The 26,906-nt window shown below is 47.2% G+C and overlaps 2 pseudogenes; one reads left to right on the top strand and one right to left on the bottom strand.

The window, feature by feature from the left end:
• Positions 1 to 4,907: 4,907 nt before the first annotated feature.
• On the bottom strand, positions 4,908 to 5,051 carry LOC147978227 (small polypeptide DEVIL 4 pseudogene; annotated as a pseudogene).
• A 7,103-nt stretch (positions 5,052 to 12,154) lies between these two features.
• On the top strand, positions 12,155 to 13,791 carry LOC147978228 (uncharacterized; annotated as a pseudogene).
• Positions 13,792 to 26,906: the final 13,115 nt, after the last annotated feature.

Raw genomic sequence — 26,906 nt, forward strand, 5'->3', positions numbered from 1 at the left:
GCCGCAAAATTTCAGATGTTTTGGATCACATTTGATATTGTTTTCGGGGCTTTGTAAAGGCGGGTGTAGTACACCCGAGAGTAGAAAATGCGCTCTTGTTTCAGAGCTGTGCTTTGTAACAACTGCCCAAACTTCAGAACTACTGATCAAAGTACAACAACTAGCACAAAATATTGCCACCTATGTTGTCCACCCAAGATCCCCTAAAAAAAAGTTGTCCACACAAGCTATAGATTACAACGGTGGCCTGAACTTGGACGTGAATCCTGGAGACTGGACTGCTGACAGATTGGCAGGTAGAGGCTGGCCTCCATGTAATAACTCTGGTGATCTAAAAATAATAATCCTCAAGGCAGTGCAACAATTAGGGCAGGACCAAGACCAATGGCCTGTTAAACGCGGGTTGGGCCGACCTTTGGACTAATAAAAAGAACAACACGTTTGGGGTTAGGCCAATTAGCACTGCAGGCTTGTTTCAGTTCGAGGCATCCATTCTGTGCAAGAGAAATTTCTGCGAAATGATCTTTGCAGGGTAACAGGGATTAGCAGTTTTGGTCATTTCTGAAAATGCAAACATCCTTGGAGATACGGACAATTAATGCACTTCTAAACTATATATCTGAACTTGTCTCTTGCAGATGGCCATAAGTGGATGGAGTAGGAGAGGTGTCATAAACGGGCTTTAGTCAAAGAATTTGATACTGTGAGATGTCATGTGTGCAACATCATGTTCATCATAGCATCATATATATCTTGCAAACAAGTCATTTCACCTGTATTCTACAGCATTTGTCGCGAGTCTGTCGGACGATCGTTACAGCCAACTAACCATGTTCATCTTGTGCTACTGGTCCATGGTCCGGAGACCAGAAAACCACAATACTAGATCGGCGGGTTAGTGCAGTCCATGCAGATATATACCTCATTGCATGTTTCTGTCTGGCCCATTCCGTAAACCGAATTTCCATTCGACGCTTGGTGCCTGCCGCTTCGGGAGCTGCGAAGGCAGAGCGCCCGCAGTTTCACATGTGTGGTTTGCAGCAAACCGCCCAGACTTCAGAGCTGCTTGTCCAAGTAGAGCAAGTAGCACCATGATTAACAGTAATTGAGCTGTTGCAGGCAATAATTTACATGGATGGCCTGAACTTGGACTAAGCCTGAAGAAAGCACAGCAAGTGGTCACAGGATAAGCGTTTCTTACGCAGCCTCCAATGGCGGGTTAAACGGGGTCTCACCGGCCTTTGGACTAGTAAAAGAACAACGGAGCCAATTTGCACTAAACTAAAGTGGTTCCACGGTTAAACAAAGCATGTCATTAAGCTTGTTTCAGGTTGAGTCAAGGCTGTTCAGTGCATGTATACCTTCTTAGGAGCAACATTTCACCAAATAATACTGCACGTACCTTGAAGCTTCTCATTTCTGTGGTCCAGTTCTGCTCGGTTTACCCAAAATGTAAAGTTGGATATATTTCCTCGACAGACTGATTTATATTATGCTCCTACAATGCCAGTAGTCCCATGAGCAAGGAGTTTTCTTTAGGGGATCCCATCAGCAAAGAGCTGTGTCACTGAAAAAAGGAAAAAATCCAAAATAAACCTTGAACTTGTAGACAAAAGCTAAATCAAACCCTGAAATTTGAATCCCGGAAATTGACACTCTGAACTTGCAATCCCGGTCTATTTTAGACCCTAGACCTGTTTGGCACACCGGGAATAAAACAATCCCGGCCGGGATGACCAGCTACTCTAACGGACCAGAATTTGGGCCGGCCCACTATAACACAACAAGAATTCATGAAGTTTAAAAAATGTTCGCACATTTCTAAATTTTTTCAGAAGTTAAAACAATGTTCCTGTTTTATATTTTTGGCAAGAATTCAATTCACTTTGTGTTTTCTGAAAATATTTGGAATTCTGAAATTTTGTTCGCATTTTAAAAAACTGTTCGCTATTTAAGAAAATCACATTTGTCAAAAAATGTTCAGAATTACAACAGCTTTTCACATGCTATGAATTTTCTTTCGGATTTTCAGAATTGTGTCGCATTTTTTGAATATATTTTTTGGAATTTCATAAATTATCTCGTAAATAATGTTTTTGAAAAATGTCTCGGATTGTTGGCTGCGGACTCGACTGGGCCAGCCCACCAGACATAAAGTGAGTGTTTTTTTCTTATCACGCGCCATAAAACTTCGTCCTTTCTTTTTCTTAACGTGCGACGTAATAAATCCGAAAGAGAAAAACATGCTGTGGAGTCGAACTTTGGACCTGGCAGGGTTGACCTGATTTCGCTAGCCACTACAGCAGGCGACTATGACTTACGTAATAAGAGGCCGGAAATATTTAATTAGAAACCAAAGTGTCAAACTTTGAAAACCTTTTTAGGGGCAAACAAGTATTGAACACATATTTATTTCTGAAATCTTCGAACATTATAAAGTGCGTTTTTGAAAAATTTGAATACTTTTAAAAAACCAACAACTTTCAAAAAGAGAACACATTTTGAAACATAAACATTTTCTTAAACCTGAACAAAATTTTAAAGTGCAAACACTTTTTGAAACATAATTTTTTTCTGAAACCTGAACAAAATTTTAAAGTGCGGACACTTTTTTTACAATGTAAAAAAATGTTTACGTGTTGTAAAAAAATGTATCATAACCTTAACAGAATATACGTGACATGTGTTTTGAAAGAAGTGCATGCAAATTTTAAAATGTTGAACCATGTAAAAGAGTGTTCGTGTAGTTTTATAAAATGTTTATTGTCAATAAGAAAATGTAAAACAGGTATTTGGAAAAATATTACCATGTACTCAAAAAAGTTTTGAAAACATTTAATTTAGAAATCTCCATAATGTATTTGAAAATATCAAAATTTTATCAAATATTTGATGTGTGCGTTAAAAATGTATATTGGGTACTGAGAAAAACTACACATGTGTAAAAATGAAAAAAAGGAAAGAAAATGTAAAAGAAAAACACTAAGAAAAAACAAACTAGTGCGTGCGCATGAGCGACTGCGGTACTAGGCCGGCCCAATTCAGCAAATACCGGGGAAGTCCTCTCAAGGTTTAAAATAGACCGGGATTAGAGAGTTTGGTGTGCCGATTTCAGGGATTAAGAGTTCGGGGTTTGATTTAGCTTTCGCCTATAAACAGGGCCGGCCCTAAGCCATGGCGAGGAGTGCAGCCGCCTAGGGCCCAGCATGTCCAGGGGCCCACCCTCTCTGTGCACATGTATTGATACATTTGAAGGGAAAAAACTGAGGAAGGTAGCACTCGCAACCCATTAAGGATGGTGGAGCCAGCCATGAGATTAAATCCTAATTGCTTCGTTTTGTGTGAGACAGCGCCGCCGGTTCGTTCTTCTTCCCGTCCAATCTTCTTCCTCTCCCAATTAATTGCACCAAGTCCCCAGGGGGCCGGGACCCAAGCGACGCTCATGAATGGATTTTTAGCTGTATCATCTCCTTAATTTCTTTGCCAGTGAGTTTTGTACTACTAGTAGATAGGTTCTTTCGTAAGTACCCAAGGCGACAAGGCCCTGGTGGTGACCTCCTTGGCACCGGCGACGAGCTGAAGATGAACCACATTTGGCTTGCCGCTAAGGCGTTGACACCAGCACCGGTCCATAGCTAAATTGTTCATCCTATGGATTGTCTGTCTTTTCTTGCTTATTGCGAATTATATGACGATTCTCTTGCATGAAATTCTCACACAAGTAATTGTTTCATGTTAAAGACGATCGACCATCACCACATTACCACATGACGATTAGATGTTGCTGGGGGTTTATCTTGTGACATTTCTCTACTGTTCTTGTATGGAAGGTGTTTGTGTTTTTGTTCAAATTTCAAATTGCCACTTCTAGATAGATCATAAAATATTTGTTTAAAATTACTGTTGTGTCATATGGATAGTTTGAACGAACTTGCGGCTGCGATGTGCAGCAGCGAACATAGAGATGTAAGGTGTGACCGTAAGGCCCATCGTACCATGTTCGCACTAGGGCCTCCAAGATGCTAGGGCCGGCCCTGCCTATAAATTCAAGATTTGTTCGCGCTATAGCGCCGCTAATAGCATGCTATAGCGGCTAGAGAATTGTCTCACTAAATTGATCAGTGTACAATGTCTCGCTAATAGCACATTTTTAGGGGCGCCCCTATTTTGTATAGCGCGCTATTTTCTTCATACACAGTCGCTCAGTGTGTCTCCAACTTGTGCAAAAGATAAAATTAACTTTCTGTTTCTATGTGTGAGTTTACTATCAGAAATAAAGCTTTTTTGCCGAAACAATTACAGTGTAAATTTTGTATATGAGAATTGGCCCTGAAATATTGAACTCAAAGAGTAAATTTTCCGCGAAATACTCAGCTTACACATGCAACAAGGTGCCAATTTTCTGAGTAAAGCTATGGGCGCCATAATTGTTTTTTTGAACTTACAGACTACTCTTGCCAGTTCCACCTTGATATCACAGCAAAGTCATTCCCAAAATGCACGCCTTTGAGATGTCCTTGGATGCAATGTTGTTCCAACAGCAGATCAAATCGAATGAAAAAAAGAACATTCCAAAATGGCGCATATATGCATCAACAACTAGTCAGAGACTCGCAATTCTGCTTCAAAAGTACATATCATAAAATGGGACGATGCCAAGAGGCAAATAATATTTTCTTTTTTCTTGAGATCTTCCTGTTCTGATGGAACAAATTCTTAACAAAGATGCCAAGGCCTAACATCTCAGAAGAGATACATGCACATCCTTTCCGTTGCAGGACTTCAGAGAACCACACCACACCACACAAACTTCAACATCCCTCCATCTAACATATACACAATAAAGCTACAACTACAAACTACTCGTAGAACAAAAGAAGAACACAACACCCACATAGGGTCACACGTCAGTCATGGTAGCAGAGGAGCATGACGACGCATTGCCGGATGATGTATAGCCTGGCCGTGTGTCGCCTCAGCTTCCTTCTGATCCCTCCTCCTCCTGATCCTGCCCCCTTGTGCTTGCCACCATGGCCCTTCACCTTGTTCATCCTGGCTGAGCAAGAGGGTGATGGTTGAGCTAGCTAGGTCACCCACTGCTGATATACTGAGTGGTTCTGCCTCTTCTGTTGCATTGCCATGCTTATATAGGAAGGATACGTCATGGCCAAATGGCACAAAACGACAGATTACTCTCTCACATGATCCTTACATCTTTGCCTACATGCACATATAAAAACCCGACGATACATTGTAGCAGGGAGTGTGGAGGCACATGCAGCACCCTCCAGGATGCAGCAGATTCGATGACGCTCCAGCTGGGGACAATCGCCTAGAAAGCTGGGAGGAAGTTGGCTACGCTACAGTTAAAGACCAAGGACAACTAAATGGGTTGTCTTGTGCAGTTTCTGCAAAAGTTTTCAGAAATAATTCTTTTGCAAAACACAGTATAGACTATAGACGCAGATACTCACAAATCCTATCCCTATGAGTATTTCCGACAGACCGAGGCAACAAAATTTGAGAATTGTTGAAGTTATCATAGGCGTCTTATCAACATTGGTTACCACTAAAAAAATAAACCCATTAATACTTAAATAAATCAAAGAAAATACGAACACTCATGCCATGTGTAGGACTTAAACATGGATGTGCAGGTTCCACCTCAAGAAACCTGACCAACTAAGCTGTGCTAAGTTCGCAGTTTATGAAAGAAATCCGCACCTGATGGTTAGGTAGGCTTAATTATTTAACTACAAATGCATGGCAAAAGAATGGTCGTCTTTGGATATGATCACACGATGGATTAAGGCAGTAACCTGTCATTCCTAACCGATCCATGGTGTTTCAGTATTTGCAAGTCCCTACGACGCTATACCAAGCTGATACCAATCAAGGTTTTGGTTGCCGGTCGAAATTTTGAGATTTCCCATAGTTACCGCGCATTTCCGTGCCCCTCGGTAAATCCTTGTACCAAGCAATTTTTTTTTGAATTTTTTGAATTTAAACGCTCGATTTATAACAAAGTACGTAGGATCTAATTAATAGCATGAAAGTTGGTTCTGACGTGTTGGTAGCAACCTAATTTCTCTTTTGAGAGGTCTCTGATTTGAATGTTCATTCATTCACTTATTTGAATTCAAAATTCAACCATAAATTCCGTTTGAAATATTCTTGGTATTTTTCAGTAACCGTGGTAACCACATTTACCAGTCCCCCTCGGTAAAATTGCCTCATTCGGTAACCAAAACCTTAATACCAATTATACCCGACCTTTGCAATAACATATAGTCAAGAACCAATCAAGACATTGAAGATGCACGCAACCATACCATTACGAGAAAAGGGAACAATAAAATAAAAGGGCATGGCACCAAAATGTCTTACGGAAATGGTTGATGGCACACAACAAGCAGCATAAGCATCTACCACTATCCTTAATAGAAAAAGGACCGCAAAAGTGATCAATGACACACAACGTCAAGCATCAACATCTGTTGTCGTCACTGTATCTAACCATGAAAGGGTTTTCACCTCGAAGAACAAGTCACGTAATTAAGTTTCAAGCAAAGCCTTCAACTAGAAAAACTGCGTGTAAACACCACATTACTAGGTACAACTACCTAAGGTCAAAACTAGGATTTTCACCACACAGCTCAAGATCTTGGTATTCGGTGTCGTCGACGAGCACTCCTTAGAGCATCTTCAACAGACGCTCTACGAAGCCGCGCGCTAAGAAAATTTTAGCGCGCCAAAATAGCGTTTTAGCGCGCCGGATAACCGAGCATCTTCAGCAGACGTCCAAAAATATACTGTCCTACTACATCTTCAACAGACGCCCAAAATTAACCACACGCGCTCGTGCCCAACTCGCCGCCCGTGGCATGCTCGCCGCCATGATCATGGCCACGCGCCGCCGCCCGTGGCCTGCTCACCGCCGTGGCCGTGGCCTGCTCACCGTCGTAGCCGTGGCCGCGCCTGCGTCCCGCCGCTCGTGGCCGTGGCTGTGGCCGCGCTCCTCACCTGCTCGCCCCGCAGTGGCCACACCCGAGCCCGCCCCGCCGTGGCCGCGCCTGTGCCCGCCCCGCCGTGGCCGCCCCGCGCCCGCCCAGCCATGGCCGCGCCCGAGCTGGTCACGCCAGCGCCCGCCCCGCCGTGGCCGCGCCCGCGCCCGCCCAGCCATGGTCGCGCCCGAGCTGGCCACGCCAGTGCCCGCCCCGCCGTGGCCGCGCTCTTCACCTACTCGGCCCGCCGTGGCCATGCCCGAGCCCGCCCCGCCATGGCCGCGCCCGCGCCAGCGCCCGCACCGCCATGGCCGCGCCAGAGCCCGCCCCGCCATGGCCGCGCCAGAGCCCGCCCCCCATGGCCGCGCCAGAGCCCGCCCCGCGCGTGGCTGCGCCAGCGCCCGCCCCGCCGTGGCCGCGCTCCTCCCCTGCTCGTGCCGTTGTGGCCTGCTTGTCCCCTGCTCACCCCGCCGTGGCGCCGCCCGCGCTCCTCCCCTGCCCGCCGCCGCCCGTGGCCGTGGCCGCACCCGCCGCCCGTGGCCGGCTGGCGGGCTGGCATGCGCACGCGAGGAGGCCGGTGGCGGGCACACGCGAGAAGGCTAGTGGCTGGCGCACGCGAGGAGGCCGACGGAGGCCAAGGGCGCACGAGACACTTTTCAGCGCGCGTGGGAAGTTCAGCGTGCCGGAGCTCACGCCTCAAATATACAGCTTTCAGTCCAGTTTTTTCTGGCGCGCTGAACACTTTTTACAGCGTGCTCTATTATGCAGCGTCTGTTGAAGTGTTATTTTTGACTCCACGCCTGCTAAACTTGCGATTTTTTGAACGTGACACTAATATAGGGCGTCGGATGGAGATGCTCTTAACTGAAGTCACCTGTGTTGCAGCCTCCAGTATCCGACTCGGCACGTCTATACCCCCTAGCCTTAAGAAAGCCGAACACGAGTCATATCTCCAGGATGGGAAGGTACGCCTCTGGAGATAGAGTGTGATGTGAACGCCACCATCCAAAGGAACCACATTTTTTTTAGAAATAGAGGAGGATTTCCGGCCTCTGTATCTGGACGATGCATGCAACCACTTTATTAATTATTCACACAAGATCTTACAAAGTCATACAATAGTAAGACAGAAGCCACCGTCTAGGCAACAAGAGTGTTGCTACTCCTATCCAACTGATGAAGGGATGCTGATAGTCTGAGCCTAGTACCAAACAGACCTCACAACCAAACCTAACATCTAAGACCTGAGGTCCCAACCAGGATGCCTGCCGGGTATGGGCATCCACCAGTCCGGCGTGCTCCTCAATCAGGACGCCTGCCGGGTAGGAGGCCGTCGCAGCCACCTGCCATCAATCCATTTTCGGAGCTGTACTGCATCATGAACCTTGTCCGGTCTAGCTGCCGCCGACGCCACCATGATGCCAGACAGTGTCGACCTCCTGCGCAAGTCCATCATCGCACATCAGACGCCTAATCTCCAGAGCACCATGCCATCGAGATCTAACACCATCAATGTGTGTGATGAAGCACTGCTCCTCTTGTCACCTCCAGCCATCACTTGCTCCAAAACAATGCCCCCATAAGGGAAAGCGCTACTAAGAATGCCATCATCATTCGATCCGGGAGACCCAGATCTAGGGTTTCCCCTGGAGCATCCCGAGCCTGATGACGGCAACTGCAACCATCGGGTGTACGCCGCCGGCCTCGCTGGTTCCTTCGACCATAGCAAATTCCAAAACGATGCCCTAAAGAGGGACTACGGCGCAAAAGCACCGCCATCGTTCGATCCCATGGAGATCTAGGGTTTCCCTCGGAGTTGCCCTGGTTGTCAAGGACTAGACAAAGATGAAATCTCGCAGGTCCGTCCAGCAGCCGATGTGTCGCACTCACCATCTCGCGCCGACCGTGACCCTGAGACCAAGCTCACGCCTGGGCCCAGATCCGGCCGCGCCACCGTCGATCTGGTCATGCCGCCGCCGTCCCTGACGACCGTGGGGCCCCAGATCTTGAAGTCGCTTGCCATGGGGAATGGGATCGCGGAACGCCGCCAGCCCCCGTCGTGACGTCCGGCCGCACGTCACGCTCCGGCCCGGAGGCGCCGACTCGCGCCAGCTCCTCACGAGCAGGAGGGCACGTAGTCCCCGCCGCCGCCAGCGACGGCAAGGCTTTGCCTAGTCGCACCCTCGGGCGGCGGCGAGGGAGGAGGAGGGCGAGAGGGGGAGTTGGGGGGCGACGGGATCTGGGGCCTCCCAGCCGCCGCACGGGGGTGACTTGGGAGGAGGGCGCGACACGTCCTCGTCAGGCCAAAACTCAAAAAATGGAAGAGATTTTCACTTCCCAGCCTCTGCACCAACCAGGGGCCAAGCTTGATCCTCAATAAACGGGGAAAAACCACTGTGCATCACCTGTCAATTCTAAAAATTGAACTCGGGTCGTTAGATTGCACAACCATATGCCTAACCACTGAGCAAGGCTCTCTTTGGATATAGGGTCATTGGTGCCGCCAAAATCCCATGCAGCTTCCCACCAGCCTCACCGAGGCAGCCGGCAGCAGATGTGGACTCGCAACGACCACACGGCGAGCAAAGCGGCGCACTCCAGAAGGCGAACATGACCTTACATGGCTGTGCTTTGCTTCTGCCAGTTGCATCTACTCCATTATTACAATTTGTTTTTTCTAGTGAGATACTCCCCATTTTAGAGGTTAGCATAGCTGTATAGGGCCCTTGATTTTGCAGGTTTCATACTTGGGCTTTGCAACAACTGGCCAAACTTTACAGCTACTAGTCGAACTACAGCAACTAGCACAAAAATTCCAACTGAAGCGGCCTGAACTTGGACGTGAATCCTGGAGATATATCAATTAGAGAGGACAAGTGTTTCTTATATAGCCTCCAATGCCGGTTAAAAGCGGGTTGCGCCGACCTTTGGACTAATTAAAAGAGCTGCATGTTTGGGGCCAAGCCAATTTGCACTAAACTAAGGTGACCAACGAATTAATCACAGCGTTCAGGAAGTGTGTTTCTGGTTCAAGGCTGCAAGGGGGATTTTGAATTGCAAACTAAATTTCCATGCGGTTTCCGTAGATGGACAGCGCCAACACTTGATGCCTGCCATTGCGAGAGCTGTGAAGGTAGCGGTGCCGCGGTTTTCACATTTGTGGTTTGCAGGAAACTGCCCAGACTTTAGAACTTCTGGTCCTAGTACAATAACTAGCACCATGATCAGCAGTAATTGAGCTGTTCCAGGCCATATTTTACATGAATGACCTGAACCTGGACGTTAAGCCTGAAGAAAGCATAGCAAGTGGTCACAGGATAAGTGTTTCTTACGCGGCCTCCAATGGCGGGATAAATGGGGTCGCGCCGACCTTTGGACTAAGAAAAGAACAAACAGGCCAATTTGCACTAAACTAAAGTGGCTCCTCTGTTAAAATAATATGACATTAGCTTGTTTCAAGTTGAGTCAAGGCGGTTAAGTGCATGCATGTCATGTATGCCTTCTTGGGAGCAACATTTCACCAAATTATTGTAGTTGCAATGCACAAACCTGGATGTTTCATGGATAGATTATTAATTATCAGCTTGCCTGGTCGTCCAATAACATAGTGCCTGTGAGCAATACTTATGATAACGGCACCGGGCGATATCTGTGGGGACTCTACCCGCTATGAGCTTTGCGTCCCAAAATATCAAGACCAAGAGAATTGCAACATGTATGCAAGATTGTAAATACGTTGAAGCTTCTCATTTCTAAGTGTGAGGTTAATATCAGAAATAAATCCTCTTGGCGGACAAAAATATGTGAATTCTCCCTGAAATAATAAAGTAATTTGCCGTGAAATATCGAGCTAAAACATGGGTCCGATTGGTTTGCTTCCCATACTAGCCCTGCCATAACAAATGGCTGCCTATCGAAATATTGGTCATTGTTTGGTTTGCTGTCAAAATTTTAGTTGTCAATGGGTGTCCACCCCTTCCACTCACATATTTTTGCCAGATAGTTGGCCAAATGAGGGTGAGGAAGTAGGTGGCAATTTTTTTTTGCAAGCTAACTATTTCCAATATTTGGTAGGGACAATGTGGGCACTGTTAGAGTTATATTAAGTGATATCTTCTGGCCTTTTACATTCTAGTCTCTTGGCATCCTCTTGAAGCCTTTTGGCATTCTCATGTATGTGTATATATGTTGGAATTGGCCTCCTAATAATATAAGCTGCATATTTCCAACATGATATTAGAGCTTTAGGTTTTTTTTTCACACGCGCACTCGTGCTCTCCCCGATCCAAAATTCCCGTCGTTGTTCGTCTCTGTCCAGCCGATTGCTGCTCCTAATCCCCTGTGCACATGCCCATGCCGCCATAACTCCCCTGCCTAGATCGAGCCGTCCTGATTTTCTCCACTAAGAACGCCCCGATCCTAATCCCATTCGATCCGTCGGCCGCCACTAACCTGATTCCCGCCGCCGGCCGCCTCCAGATCGGGCGGTGGCTCGCCCGCCTCGTCTTGGCTGGCCCTGGCCTGCTTGGGTGTCCTCTGCACACCCCGCTGCCGGCCGCCGGCTCCTGGCCTGGTTTGGCCTCACGTGGCACCCGCGGCTACGGATTTCTCCGACGGCCGCCGCCCCGCGACATCTCAGCCGGCCGCCGCTTCCTCCCGGCCACGGCCCCGTGACGTCTCAGCCGGCCTCCGCTTCCTCTCGGCCACGGCCCCGCAACGGTCCCGCGACGTCTCAGCCGGCCGTTGCTTCCTCTCGGCCACGACCCCGCGATCTCTTCGCCGGTTGTCTCAGCCGGCCGCCGCCATCGCGCGTTCTGTGGCTGGTTCGTGAGAAGACGAGGGGCACTGGCCCTCGGGTTTGGGTGCTCTTACGAGGAAGAGTGGAACTGGGCCTCTGGCTGACTGCTGCTGCTTCATTTTGGCCCACTGGTTGCACGTCGGTTTCCACTGTTTTGGGCTGATTTCTCTGGTTGTCTCGATCTGCTGCTAGTTCTCGCCGCTCTCATCTTGGCCAGTTGAGTCTTGGGTGACCTTTACTATTCTCAAGACAGAAAAGGAGCACCATGTCTTTGGCGTCATCTGGCTATGTTGCCATCCCGCGCTGCCCGATGATATTCGGTGGGGCTAACTATGCTGAGATCGTTGCCTTTATGCGCATTCACATGCGTGGCATTCGTCTCTGGGGTGTTCTTTCCGGTGAGGTCCCATGTCCTCCGCGCCCAGTGCCTCCTGTGGCTCCTACCCCACCACCGACGCTACCAGCTATTGACACAGATGCTTCTGATGCTGATAGGGTTGCAGCCAGGGTTGCTGCTGATGATGCAGATGCCGCTTATGACCAGGAGGTCTTGGATTATTCAAATGCTCTTTCTGTTTATCGTGATGATCTGGCTTCTTACACTCAGTGGTGTGATGATGATGCTCGTGCTGCAAATGTTCTCACTTCCAGTGTTTTTCCTCAGTTTGCTTCTGAGTTTATAGGCCTCGGTACTGTCTTTGAGATGTGGACTCATCTTCGTCAGCGCTATCAGCCCTCTGGAGATGCTCTCTACTTGTCTGTGGTCCGTTAGGAGCATGCTCTTCAGCAGGGAGACTCCACTATTGATGAGTTCTACACTCCGAGTTCTGCTATCTGGCGCCAGCTTGACTCCCTTCGCACTACTGTTTGTGGCACTTGCCCGTGTTGCCAGACTGTGAGGTCAGTCTTGGAGTTTCAGCGCGTCTATGAGTTCTTGTCACGGCTCCGTGGGGAGTTTGAGCCTCGACGTGCTCAGTTGTTTGCTCGTGGTCGTGTTCCTATTTCTGAGGTGCTTTCTGAGCTTCGTGCTGAGGAGACTCACCTCCGTGGTGCTGGTTTGCTTCAGGTTCCCTCTGTGCTCGCTGCTCGAGCTGCTACTCCTCAAGTGTCTTCTCGCTCCAGTGCTCCCCCGCTACTGCCCACTCCTCCGGGTAGTGAGGCCTACTCTCGTGAAGGCCGCTCTCGTCCTCGTACTCATTGTGACTACTGCAACAGGGATGGTCACCCCGAGTTTGACTGCTTCAAGAAGAAGCGTGATATGCGTAATAGGGAGCACAATTCTTCTTCTGGGACTCGTGCTTCTTCCTCGGCGCCGTCTACTGTCTCCTTGACTGAGCAAGATATTATGAAGCTCAAGCGTCTACTTGCTTCTTTAGGTTCTTCGACGGGTACCGCAGGCTCTGTGACTGGTGCTTCTAGTGCTGAGCGACCACTGTCTACACAGTCAGGTACATCCCCATGGGTTCTGGATTCTGGAGCTTCATTTCATATGTCCTCCGATTCTTCTATCTTTCCCTCTCGTAGATCTCTTGATTTTCCTATTAATGTTCTTATAACTGATGGTACTCCTCTTCCTGTTGCGAGTCGAGGCACTCTTGCCACTTCTTCCTTTTATGTTCCAGATGTTTCTCATGTGCCTCGCCTTACTATGAACCTATTTTCTGCAGGTCAGCTTACTGATTCTGGTTGTTGCGTCATTCTTGACGTTGATTCTTGCACTATCCAGGATCGCCACATGAAGGCTCTGGTTGGGGCTGGCCCGCGCCGCCATGATTCTCAGGGGCTTTGGGAGTTGGACTGGCTTAATGTTCCTTCCTCCACCACCACACTCGCCAGTCCATCTGCCTTCGTCGCTTCAGTTACCAGCTCCTTCCAGCAGTGGCATCATCGACTTGGTCACCTTTGTGGTTCTCGACTATCGTCTTTAGTTCGTCGTGGTCTTCTGGGGCCTGTCTCAGGAGATGTCTCCTTACAATGTCAGGGTTGTAGGCTTGGTAAACAAGTTCAGTTACCTTATCCTACTAGCGAGTCAGTGTCTCAACGCCCTTTTGATTTAGTACATTCAGATGTGGGGGGTCCGGCTCCCTTCTCTTCCAAAGGGGGCCATTGCTACTATATTATTTTATAGATGATTTCTCTCACTACACTTGGCTTTACTTCATGTCTTCTCGTAGCGAGGTTGTCTCTATTTATAAGTGTTTTGCCGCCATGGTCCACACTTAGTTCTCTACACCTATTCGTGTGTTTCGTGCTGATTCTGCTGGCGAGTATATCTCCAAAATGTTGCGTGGTTTTCTTGCTGAGCAGGGTACTCTTGCTCAGTTCTCTTGTCCCGGTGCTCACGCTCAGAATGGCGTGGCTGAGCGCAAGCATCGTCACCTTCTTGAGACAGCTCGTGCGATGATGATTGCCGCCTCTCTTCCGCCTCATTTCTGGGCTGAGGCTGTCTCCACTGCCACATATCTCATAAACATTCAACCCTCATCTGCTCTACAGGGAGGTATTCCTCTAGAGCGTCTTTCTGACCATTCTCCTGATTATTCTGCTCTTCGGATGTTTGGTTGTGTTTGTTATGTTCTCCTTGCCCCCCCCGAGAACGCACCAAACTAAGCGCTCAGTCTGTCGAGTGTGTTTTTGTGGGCTATAGTGATGAACATAAAGGTTATTGGTGTTGGGATCCTGTCGGTCGACGGATGCATATTTCTAGGGATGTGACTTTTGATGATTCTCGTCCATTCTACCCGTGACCATCCTCTTCGACCTTTTCAATAGAGGATATTGCTTTTCTCACGTTTACTGATACACCTCGCTCTTTGCCTCACATTCCTACTCCTCCTTCTCGTCCCACTATTGCAGATCCGATACCACCTACTCCTATCGTATCTTCTCCTTCCTTATTGCATGACACTCCACCTTCATCACCGATGTCTTCTCCATCTCCATCACCTCCGATGGTTCCCTCTCATACCACTTTTCCTTTTCATTATACCCGTCGTCGACGTGTTATGGGTGTATGTACTGACGTGCCATCTACTTCTGGTGCACCATCTTCCTCCTCCCAGCCGACTTATGGTCTTCGGGCTCGACCTTGCCCTCCTCCTGACCGCTATTCTCCTAGCCGATATGGCCTTTTGGTTGTACTTGAGCCTACCTCTTATCGTGATGCTGTTGTTCATCCTGAATGGTAGTTTTGTTGGGGAACGCAGTAATTTCAAAAATTTTCCTACGCACACGCAAGATCATGGTGATGCATAGCAACGAGAGGGGAGAGTGTTGTCTACGTACCCTCGTAGACCGACAGCGGAAGCTTTATGACAACGCGGTTGATGTAGTCGTATGTCTTCACGGCCCGACCGATCAAGCACCGAAACTACGGCACCTCCGAGTTCTAGCACATGTTCAGCTCGATGACGATCCCCGGACTCCGATCCAGCAAAGTGTCGGGGAGGAGTTCCGTCAGCACGACGGCGTGGTGACGATCTTGATGTTCTACTGTCGCAGGGCTTCGCCTAAGCACCACTACAATATTATCGAGGACTATGGTGGAGGGGGACACCGCACACGGCTAAGAGAACGATCTTGAAGATCAACTTGTGTGTCTAGAGGTGTCCCCCTGCCCTTGTATATAGAAGAGCAAGGGGGGGTGCGGCCGGCCCTAGGAGGAGGCGCGCCGGAGGAGTCCTACTCCTACCTGTTGGGGAACGTTGCAGAAAACAAAAAATTTTCCTACGTTTCACCAAGATCAATCTATGGAGTCAACTAGCAACGAGAGAAGAGTGCATCTACATACCCTTGTAGATCGCGAGTGGAAGCGTTCAAGAGAACGGGGATGATGGAGTCGTACTCGCCGTGATCCAAATCACCGATGACCAAGTGCCGAACGGACGGCACCTCCGCGTTCAACACACGTACGGAGCGGATGACGTCTCCTCCTTCTTGATCCAGCAAGGGGGAAGGAGAGGTTGATGAAGATCCAGCAGCACGACGGCGTGGTGGTGGATGCAGCAATGATCGCAGCAGGGCTTCGTCGAGCTTCTGCGAGAGGGAGAGGTGTAGCAGGGGAAAGGGAGGCGCCAAGAATTGAGGTACGGCTGCCCTCCCTCCCCCCCTTATATAGGCCCCCTGGGGGGGGGGGCGCCGGCCCTGGAGATGGGATCTCCCAAGGGGGGGCGACGGCCAAGGGGGTGGAGTGCCCCCCAAGGCAAGTGGAGGCGCCCCCACCCTAGGGTTTCCAACCCTAGGCGCAGGGGGGCCCAAGGGGGGGGGCGCACTAGCCCACTATGGGCTGGTTCCCCTCCCCACTTCGGCACATGGGGCCCTTCGGGATGGGTGGCCCCACCCGGTGGACCCCCGGGACCCATCCGGTGGTCCCGGTACAATACCGGTGACCCGAATCTTTCCCGATGGCCGAAACTACACTTCCTATATATAATTCTTCACCTCCGAACCATTCCGGAACTCCTCGTGACGTCCAGGATCTCATCCGGGACTCCGAACAACTTTCGGATTACTGCATACTCATATCTCTACAACCCTAGCGTCACCGAACCTTAAGTGTGTAGACCCTACGGGTTCGGGAGACACGTAGACATGACCGAGACGGCTCTCCGGCCAATAACCAACAGCGGGATCTGGATACCCATGTTGGCTCCCACATGCTCCTCGATGATCTCATCGGATGAACCACGATGTCGAGGATTCAAGCAACCCCGTATACAATTCCCTTTGTCAATCGGTACGTTACTTGCCTGAGACTCGATCATCGGTATCCCAATACCTTGTTCAGTCTCGTTACCGGCAAGTCACTTTACTCGTACCATAATGCATGATCCCGTGATCAACCACTTGATCACTTTGAGCTCATTATGATGATGCATTACCGAGTGGGCCCAAAGATACCTCTCCGTCATACGGAGTGACAAATCCCAGTCTGGATTCGTGCCAACCCAACAGACACTTTTGGAGACACCTGTAATGTACCTTTATAGTCACCCAGTTACGTTGTGACGTTTGGCACACCCAAAGCACTCCTACGGTATCCGAGAGTTGCACAATCTCATGGTATAAGGAAATGATACTTGACATTCAGAAAAGCTACAACAAACGAACTACACGATCTTTGAGCTAAGCTTAGGATTGGGTCTTGTCCATAACATCATTATCGCAATGATGTGATCCCGTTATCAATGACATCCCCATGTCTATAGCCAGGAAACCATGACTATCTGTTGATCAACGAGCTAGTCAACTAGAGGCTCACTAGGGACACATTGTGGTCTATGTATTCACACATGTATTACGATTTCCGGATAATACAATTATAGCATGAATAATAGACAATTATCATGAACAAGGAAATATAATAATCATTTTATTATTGCCTCTAGGGCATATTTCCAACACTACCGGGAGTAGGACTCCCCCCTTTCCCTAGTTGGATTAAGACTTGGGGGGAAGGAGGAGAGGGAAGAAAGGAAAGGGGGGGGGGTGCCGCCCCCCTCCTTGTCCAATTCGGACTTGGGGGGGGGGGGGAGGGGCGCGCGGCAGCCCCTAGGCCTCCTCTCCTCTTCCTCCACTAGGCCCATTAAGGCCCATTAGGTTACCGGGGGGTTCCGGTGACCTCCCGGTACTATGGTAAAATGCCGATTTCACCCGGAACACTTCCGATGTCTAAACATAGGCTTCCAATATATCAATCTTTATGTCTCGACCATTTCGAGACTCCTCGTCATGTCCGTGATCACATCCGGGACTCCGAACAAACTTCGGTACATCAAAATATATAAACTCATAATGAAAAAGTCATCGTAACGTTAAGCGTGCGGACCCTACGGGTTCGAGAACAATGTAGACATGACCGAGACACGTCTCTGGTCAATAACCAATAACGGAACCTGGATGCTCATATTGGCTCCTACATATTCTACGAAGATCTTTATCGGTCAGACCGCATAACAACATACGTTGTTCCCTTTGTCATCGGTATGTTACTTGCCCGAGATTCGATCGTCGGTATCTCAATACCTAGTTCAATCTCGTTACCGGCAAGTCTCTTTACTCGTTTCGTAATACATCATCTCGCAACTAACTCATTAGTTGCAATGCTTGCAAGGCTTATGTGATGTGCATTACCGAGAGGGCCCAGAGATACCTCTCCGACAATCGGAGTGACAAATCCTAATCTCGAAATACGCCAACCCAACATGTACCTTTGGAGACACCTGTAGAGCTCCTTTATAATCACCCAGTTACGTTGTGACGTTTGGTAGCACACAAAGTGTTCCTCCGGCAAACGGGAGTTGCATAATCTCATAGTCATAGGAACATGTATAAGTAATGAAGAAAGCAATAGCAACATACTAAACGACCGGGTGCTAAGCTAATGGAATGGGTCATGTCAATCACATCATTCTCCTAATGATGTGATCCCGTTAATCCAATGACAACACATGTCTATGGTTAGGAAACATAACCATCTTCGATTAATGAGCTAGTCAAGTAGAGGCACACTAGTGACGTTTAGTTTGTCTATGTATTCACACAAGTATTATGTTTCCGGATAATACAATTCTAGCATGAACAATAAACATTTATCATGATATAAGGAAATAAATAATAACTTTATTATTGCCTCTAGGGCATATTTCCTTCAGTCTCCCACTTGCACTAGAGTCAATAATCTAGATTACACAGTAATGATTCTAACACCCATGGAGCTTTGTTGCTGATCATGTTTTGCTCGTGGAAGAGGCTTAGTCAACGGGTCTGCTACATTTAGATCCGTATGTATCTTGCAAATCTCTATGTCTCCCACCTAGACTAGATCCCGGATGGAATTGAAGCGTCTCTTGATGTGCTTGGTTCTCTTGTGAAATCTGGATTCCTTTGCCAAGGCAATTGCACCAGTATTGTCACAAAAGATTTTCATTGGACCCGATGCACTAGGTATGACACCTAGATCGGATATGAACTCCTTCATCCAGACTCCTTCGTTTGCTGCTTCCGAAGCAGCTATGTACTCCGCTTCACATGTAGATCCCGCCACAACGCTTTGTTTAGAACTGCACCAACTGACAGCTCCACCGTTTAATGTAAACACGTATCCGGTTTGCGATTTAGAATCGTTCGGATCAGTGTCAAAGCTTGCATCAATGTAACCATTTACGATGAGCTCTTTGTCACCTCCATATATGAGAAACATATCCTTAGTCCTTTTCAGGTATTTCAGGATGTTCTTGACCGCTGTCCAGTGATCCACTCCTGGATTACTTTGGTACCTCCCTGCTAGACTTATAGCAAGACATACATTAGGTCTGGTACACAGCATTGCATACATGATAGAGCCTATGGCTGAAGCATAGGGAACATCTTTCATTTTCTCTCTATCTTCTGCAGTGGTCGGGCATTGAGTCTTACTCAATTTCACACCTTGTAATACAGGCAAGAATCCTTTCTTTGCTTGATCCATTTTGAACTTCTTCAAAACTTTGTCAAGGTATGTGCTTTGTGAAAGTCCAATTAAGCGTCTTGATCTATCTCTATAGATCTTAATGCCCAATATGTAAGCAGCTTCACCGAGGTCTTTCATTGAAAAACTCTTATTCAAGTATCCCTTTATGCTATGCAGAAATTCTATATCATTTCCGATTAGTAATATGTCATCTACATATAATATCAGAAATGCTACAGAGCTCCCACTCACTTTCTTGTAAATACAGGCTTCTCCAAAAGTCTGTACAAAACCGAATGCTTTGATCACACTATCAAAACGTTTATTCCAACTCCGAGAGGCTTGCACCAGTCCATAAATGGATCGCTGGAGCTTGCACACTTTGTTAGCTCCCTTTGGATCGACAAAACCTTCTGGTTGCATCATATACAACTCTTCTTCCAGAAATCCATTCAGGAATGCAGTTTTGACATCCATCTGCCAAATTTCATAATCATAAATTGCGGCAATTGCTAACATGATTCGGACAGACTTAAGCATCGCTACGGGTGAGAAGGTCTCATCATAGTCAATCCCTTGAACTTGTCGAAAACCTTTTGCGACAAGTCGAGCTTTGTAGACAGTAACATTACCGTCAGCGTCAGTCTTCTTCTTGAAGATCCATTTATTCTCAATTGCTTGCCGATCATTGGGCAAGCCAACCAAAGTCCACACTTTGTTCTCATACATGGATCCCATCTCAGATTTCATGGCTTCAAGCCATTTTGCGGAATCTGGGCTCACCATCGCTTCTTCATAGTTCGTAGGTTCATCATGATCTAGTAGCATGACTTCCAGAACAGGATTACCGTACCACTCTGGTGCGGATCTTACTCTGGTTGATCTACGAGGTTCAGTAGTATCTTGTTCTAAAGTTTCATGATCATCATCATTAGCTTCTTCACTAATTGGTGTAGGTGTCACAGAAACCGGTTTCTGTGATGTACTACTTTCCAATAAGGGAGCAGGTACAGTTACCTCATCAAGTTCTACTTTCCTCCCACTCACTTCTTTCGAGAGAAACTCCTTCTCTAGAAAGTTTCCGAATTTAGCAACAAAAGTCTTGCCTTCGGATCTGTGATAGAAGGTGTACCCAATAGTTTCCTTTGGATATCCTATGAAGACACATTTCTCCGATTTGGGTTCGAGCTTATCAGGTTGAAGTTTTTTCACATAAGCATCGCAGCTCCAAACTTTCAGAAACGACAACTTTGGTTTCTTGCCAAACCACAGTTCATAAGGCGTCGTCTCAACGGATTTTGATGGTGCCCTATTTAACGTGAATGCGGCCGTCTCTAAAGCATAACCCCAAAACGATAGCGGTAAATCAGTAAGAGACATCATAGATCGCACCATATCTAGTAAAGTACGATTACGACATTCGGACACACCATTACGCTGTGGTGTTCCGGGTGGCGTGAGTTGCGAAACTATTCCGCATTGTTTCAAATGTACACCAAACTCGTAACTCAAATATTCTCCTCCACGATCAGATCGTAGGAATTTTATTTTCTTGTTACGATGATTTTCAACTTCACTCTGAAATTCTTTGAACTTTTCAAATGTTTCAGACTTATGTTTCATTAAGTAGATATACCCATATCTGGTTAAGTCATCTGTGAAGGTGAGAAAATAACGATATCCGCCACGAGCCTCAACATTCATCGGACCACATACATCTGTATGTATGATTTCCAATAAATCTGTTGCTCTCTCCATAGTACCGGAGAATGGTGTTTTGGTCATCTTGCCCATAAGGCACAGTTCACAAGTACCAAGTGATTCATAATCAAGTGGTTCCAAAAGTCCATCAGTATGGAGTTTCTTCATGCGCTTTACACCGATACGACCTAAACGGTAGTGCCACAAATAAGTTGCACTATCATTATCAACTCTGCATCTTTTGGCTTCAACATTATGAATATGTGTGTCACTACTATCGAGATTTAATAAGAATAGACCACTCTTCAATGGTGCATGAACATAAAAGATATTACTCATATAAATAGAACAACCATTATTCTCTAATTTAAATGAATAACCGTCTCGCATCAAACAAGATCCAGATATAATGTTCATGCTCAACGCTGGCACCAAATAACAATTATTTAGGTCTAATACTAATCCCGAAGGTAGATGTAGAGGTAGCGTGCCGACCGTGATCACATCGACTTTGGAACCACTTCCCACGCGCATCGTCACCTCGTCCTTAGCCAATCTTCGCTTAATCCGTAGTCCCTGTTTCGAGTTGCAAATATTAGCAACAGAACCAGTATCAAATACCCAGGTGCTACTGCGAGCATTAGTAAGGTACACATCAGTAACATGTATATCACATATACCTTTGTTCACCTTGCCATCCTTCTTATCCGCCAAATACTTGGGGCAGTTCCGCTTCCAGTGACCAGTCTGCTTGCAGTAGAAGCACTCAGTTTCAGGCTTAGGTCCAGATTTGGGTTTCTTCTCCTGAGCAGCAACTTGCTTGCTGTTCTTTTTTAAGTTCCCCTTCTTCTTCCCTTTGCCCTTTTTCTTGAAACTAGTGGTCTTGTTGACCATCAACACTTGATGCTCCTTTTTGATTTCTACCTCCGCAGCTTTCAGCATTGCGAAGAGCTCGGGAATTGTCTTATTCATCCCTTGCATATTATAGTTCATCACGAAGCTCTTGTAGCTAGGTGGAAGTGATTGGAGAATTCTGTCAATGACGCAATCATCTGGAAGATTAACTCCCAATTGAATCAAGTGATTATTATACCCAGACATTTTGAGTATATGCTCACTGACAGAACTGTTCTCCTCCATCTTGCAGCTATAGAACTTATTAGAGACTTCATATCTCTCAAACCGGACATTTGCTTGAAATATTAACTTCAAATCCTGGAACATCTCATATGCTCCATGACATTCAAAACGTTGTTGAAGTCCCGATTCTAAGCCGTAAAGCATGGCACACTGAACTATCGAGTAGTCATCAGCTTTGCTCTGCCAGACGTTCATAACATCTGGTGTTGCTCCAGCAGCAGGCCCGGCACCCAGCGGTGCTTCCAGGACGTAATTCTTCTATGCAGCAATGAGGATAATCCTCAAGTTACGGACCCAGTCCGTGTAATTGCTACCATCATCTTTCAACTTTGCTTTCTCAAGGAACGCATTAAAATTCAACGGAACAACAGCACGGGCCATCTATCTACAATCAAACATAAACAAGCAAGATACTATCAGGTACTAAGTTCATGATAAATATAAGTTCATTTAATCATATTACTAAAGAACTCCCACTTAGATAGACATCCCTCTAATCCTCTAAGTGATCACGTGATCCAAATCAACTAAACCATGTCCGATCATCACGTGAGATGGAGTTGTTTCATTGTTGAACATCACTATGTTGATCATATCTACTATATGATTCACGCTCGACCTTTCGGTCTCCGTGTTCTGAGGCCATATCTGTATATGCTTGACTCGTCAAGTATAACCTGAGTATTCCGCGTGTGCAACTGTTTTGCACCTGTTGTATTTGAACGTAGAGCCTATCACACCCGATCATCACGTGGTGTCTCAACACGAAGAACTTTCACAACGGTGCATACTCAGGGATAACACTTCTTGATAATTAGCGAGAGATCATCTTAAAATGCTACCATCAATCAAAGCAAGATAAGATGCATAAAAGATAAACATCACATGCAATCAATATAAGTGATATGATATGGCTATCATCATCTTGTGCTTGCGATCTCCATCTTCGAAGCACCGTCATTATCACCATCGTCACCGGCGCAAAACCTTGATCACCATCGTAGCATCGTTGTCGTATCGCCAATCTTATGCTTCCACGACTATCGCTACCGCTTAGTGATAAAGTAAAGCATTACAGCGCAATTGCATTGCATACAATAAAGCGACAACCATATGGCTCCATCCAATTGCCGATAACTTGGTTACAAAACATGATCATCTCATACAATAAAATTTAGCATCATGTCTTGACCATATCACATCACAACATGCCCTGCAAAAACAAGTTAGACGCCCTCTACTTTGTTGTTGCAAGTTTTACGTGGCTGCTACGGGCTTAAGCAAGAACCAATCTTACCTACGCATCAAAAACCACAACGATAGTTTATCAAGTTGGTGTTGTTTTAACCTTCGCAAGAACCGGGCGTAGCCACACTCGGTTCAACTAAAGTTGGAGAAACTGACACCCGCTAGCCACCTGTGTGCAAAGCACGTCGGTAGAACCAGTCTCGCGTAAGCGTACGCATAATGTCGGTCCGGGCCGCTTCATCCAACAATACCGCCGAACCAAAGTATGACATGCTGGTAAGCAGTATGACTTATATCGTCCACAACTCACTTGTGTTCTACTCGTGCAAATAACATCAACACATAAAACCTAGGCTCGGATGCCACTGTTGGGGAACGCAGTAATTTCAAAAAAATTCCTACGCACACGCAAGATCATGGTGATGCATAGCAATGAGAGGGGAGAGTGTTGTCTACGTATCCTCGTAGACCGACAGCGGAAGCGTTATGACAACACGGTTGATGTAGTCGTACGTCTTCACGGCCCGACCGATCAAGCACCGAAACTACGGCACCTCCGAGTTCTAGCACACGTTCAGCTCGATGACGATCCCCGGACTCCGATCCAGCAAAGTGTCGGGGAAGAGTTCCGTCAGCACGACGGCGTGGTGACGATCTTGATGTTCTACTGTCACAGGGCTTCGCCTAAGCACCACTACAATATTATCGAGGACTATGGTGGAGGGGGACACCGCACACGGCTAAGAGAACGATCTTGAAGATCAACTTGTGTGTCTAGAGGTGCCCCTGCCCCCGTATATAAAGGAGCAAGGGGGGGGGGGGTGCGGCCGGCCCTAGGAGGAGGCGCGCCGGAGGAGTCCTACTCCTACCGGGAGTAGGACTCCCCCCTTTCCCTAGTTGGATTAGGACTTGGGGGGAAGGAGGAGAGGGAAGAAAGGAGGGGGGGGGGCGCCGCCCCCCCACCTTGTCCAATTCGGACTTGGGGGGGGGGGAGGGGCGCGCGGCAGCCCCTAGGCCTCTTCTCCTCTTCCTCCACTAGGCGCATTAAGGCCCATTAGGTTACCGGGGGGTTCCGGTAACCTCCCGGTACTATGGTAAAATGCCGATTTCACCCGGAGCACTTCCGATGTCCAAACATAGGCTTCCAATATATCAATCTTTATGTCTCGACCATTTCGAGACTCCTCGTCATGTCCGTGATCACATCCGGGACTCCGAACAAACTTCGGTACATCAAAATATATAAACTCATAATGAAAAAGTCATCGTAACGTTAAGCGTGCGGACCCTACGGGTTCGAGAACAATGTAGACATGACCGAGACACGTCTCCGGTCAATAACCAATAGCGGAACCTGGATGCTCATATTGGCTCCTACATATTCTACGAAGATCTTTATCGGTCAGACCGCATAACAACATACGTTGTTCCCTTTGTCATCGGTATGTTACTTGCCCGAGATTCGATCGTCGGTATCTCAATACCTAGTTCAATCTCGTTACCGGCAAGTCTCTTTACTCGTTTCGTAATACATCATCTCGCAACTAACTCATTAGTTGCAATGCTTGCAAGGCTTATGTGATGTGCATTACTGAGAGGGCCCAGAGATACCTCTCCGACAATCGGAGTGACAAATCCTAATCTCGAAATACGCCAACCCAACATGTACCTTTGGAGACACCTGTAGAGCTCCTTTATAATCACCCAGTTACGTTGTGACGTTTGGTAACACACAAAGTGTTCCTCCGGCAAACGGGAGTTGCATAATCTCATAGTCATAGGAACATGTATAAGTCATGAAGAAAGCAATAGGAACATACTAAACGATCGGGTGCTAAGCTAATGGAATGGGTCATGTCAATCACATCATTCTCCTAATGATGTGATCCCGTTAATCAAATGACAACACATGTCTATGGTTAGGAAACATAACCATCTTCGATTAACGAGCTAGTCAAGTAGAGGCACACTAGTGACGTTTAGTTTGTCTATGTATTCACACAAGTATTATGTTTCCGGATAATACAATTCTAGCATGAATAATAAACATTTATCATGATATAAGGAAATAAATAATAACTTTATTATTGCCTCTAGGGCATATTTCCTTCAAGTTTGCGATGGCAGAGGAGATTGCCGCACTTGAGCGCGACGGCACATGGGATCTGGTTTCTCTTCCTCCCTGTGTTCGTCCCATCACTTGTAAGTGGGTCTATAAGATTAAGACTCGCTCTGATGGTTCTCTCGAGCGTTATAAAGCTCGTCTTGTGGCTCGCGGCTTTCAGCAGGAGCATGGTCGTGATTATGATGAGACATTTGCTCATGTGGCCCATATAACCATTGTCCGCACACTTCTCGCCGTGGCCTCTGTTCGCCACTGGTCCGTGTCACAGCTTGATGTTAAAAATGCCTTTCTTAATGGTGAGTTGCATGAGGAGGTTTATATGCAGCCAGCACCTGGGTATTCAGTTCCTGATGGCATGGTTTGTCGTCTTCGTTGCTCTTTCTATGGCCTAAAGCAAGCCCCTCGCGCTTGGATTGAGCGTTTTGCCTCTGTGGTCACTGCTGCTGGTTTTTCACCCAGTGATCACGATCCAGCGTTGTTTTTCCACCTTTCTGCTCGTGGTCGCACTCTTATTCTTCTATATGTTGATGACATGATCATCACTGGTGACGATTCTGAGTACATTGCCTTTGTCAAGGCCCGTCTTAATGAGTAGTTCCTTATGTTTGATCTTGGTCCTCTTCTTTACTTTCTTGGGATTGAGGTTTCCTCCACCTCTGCTGACTTTTTTATTTCTCAAGAAAAGTATATCCAGGGTCTTCTTACTCGTGCGGCTCTTAGTGATGAGCGCACTGCTGAGACTCCTATGGAGCTCAATGTTCACCTTCGTGCTTCTGATGGTGAGCCCTTGTCTGACCCAACACGTTATCGTCATCTTGTTGGGAGTCTTGTGTATCTTGCTGTCACTCGTCCGGATATTCTAAGTCAGTTTGTTTCTGCTCCCACTTCAGTTCACTATAGTCACCTTCTTCGTGTTCTACGATATCTTCGTGGCACGATCTCTCATCGTCTCTTTTTCCCCCGTTCCAGCTCGTTACAACTCCAGGCCTATTCGGATGCTACGTGGGCTAGTGATCCTACGGATCGCCATTCACTTTCTGCCTACTGTGTCTTTCTTGGTGGTTCCCTCATTTCCTGGAAGACAAAGAAACAGACTGCAGTTTCTCGTTCAAGTGCAGAGGTCGAGTTGCGAGCTATGGCTCTTCTGACGGCTGAGGTGACTTGGTTACGATGGTTATTGGAGGATTTTGATGTTTCTGTCACTACACCTACCACTCTCCCATCAGAAAGCACAGCTGCTATTAGTATTGCGCGGGACCCCGTGAAGCATGAGCTTACCAAACACATTGGTGTTGATGCTTCTTATGTGCGCGCTACTGTGCAGGATCATGTTGTTGCTCTTCAGTATGTGCCTTCTGAGTTACAGCTAGCGGACTTCTTCACGAAGGCTCGGACTAGAGCGCAACATGGGTTTCACCTCTGCAAACTCAGTGTTGTGGA

Source organism: Triticum urartu, chromosome 3A (genome assembly GCF_056163025.1).
Source record: "Triticum urartu cultivar PI428250 chromosome 3A, HENAU_Tu73, whole genome shotgun sequence".
In the NCBI taxonomy this organism is placed as follows: Eukaryota; Viridiplantae; Streptophyta; class Magnoliopsida; order Poales; family Poaceae; genus Triticum; species Triticum urartu.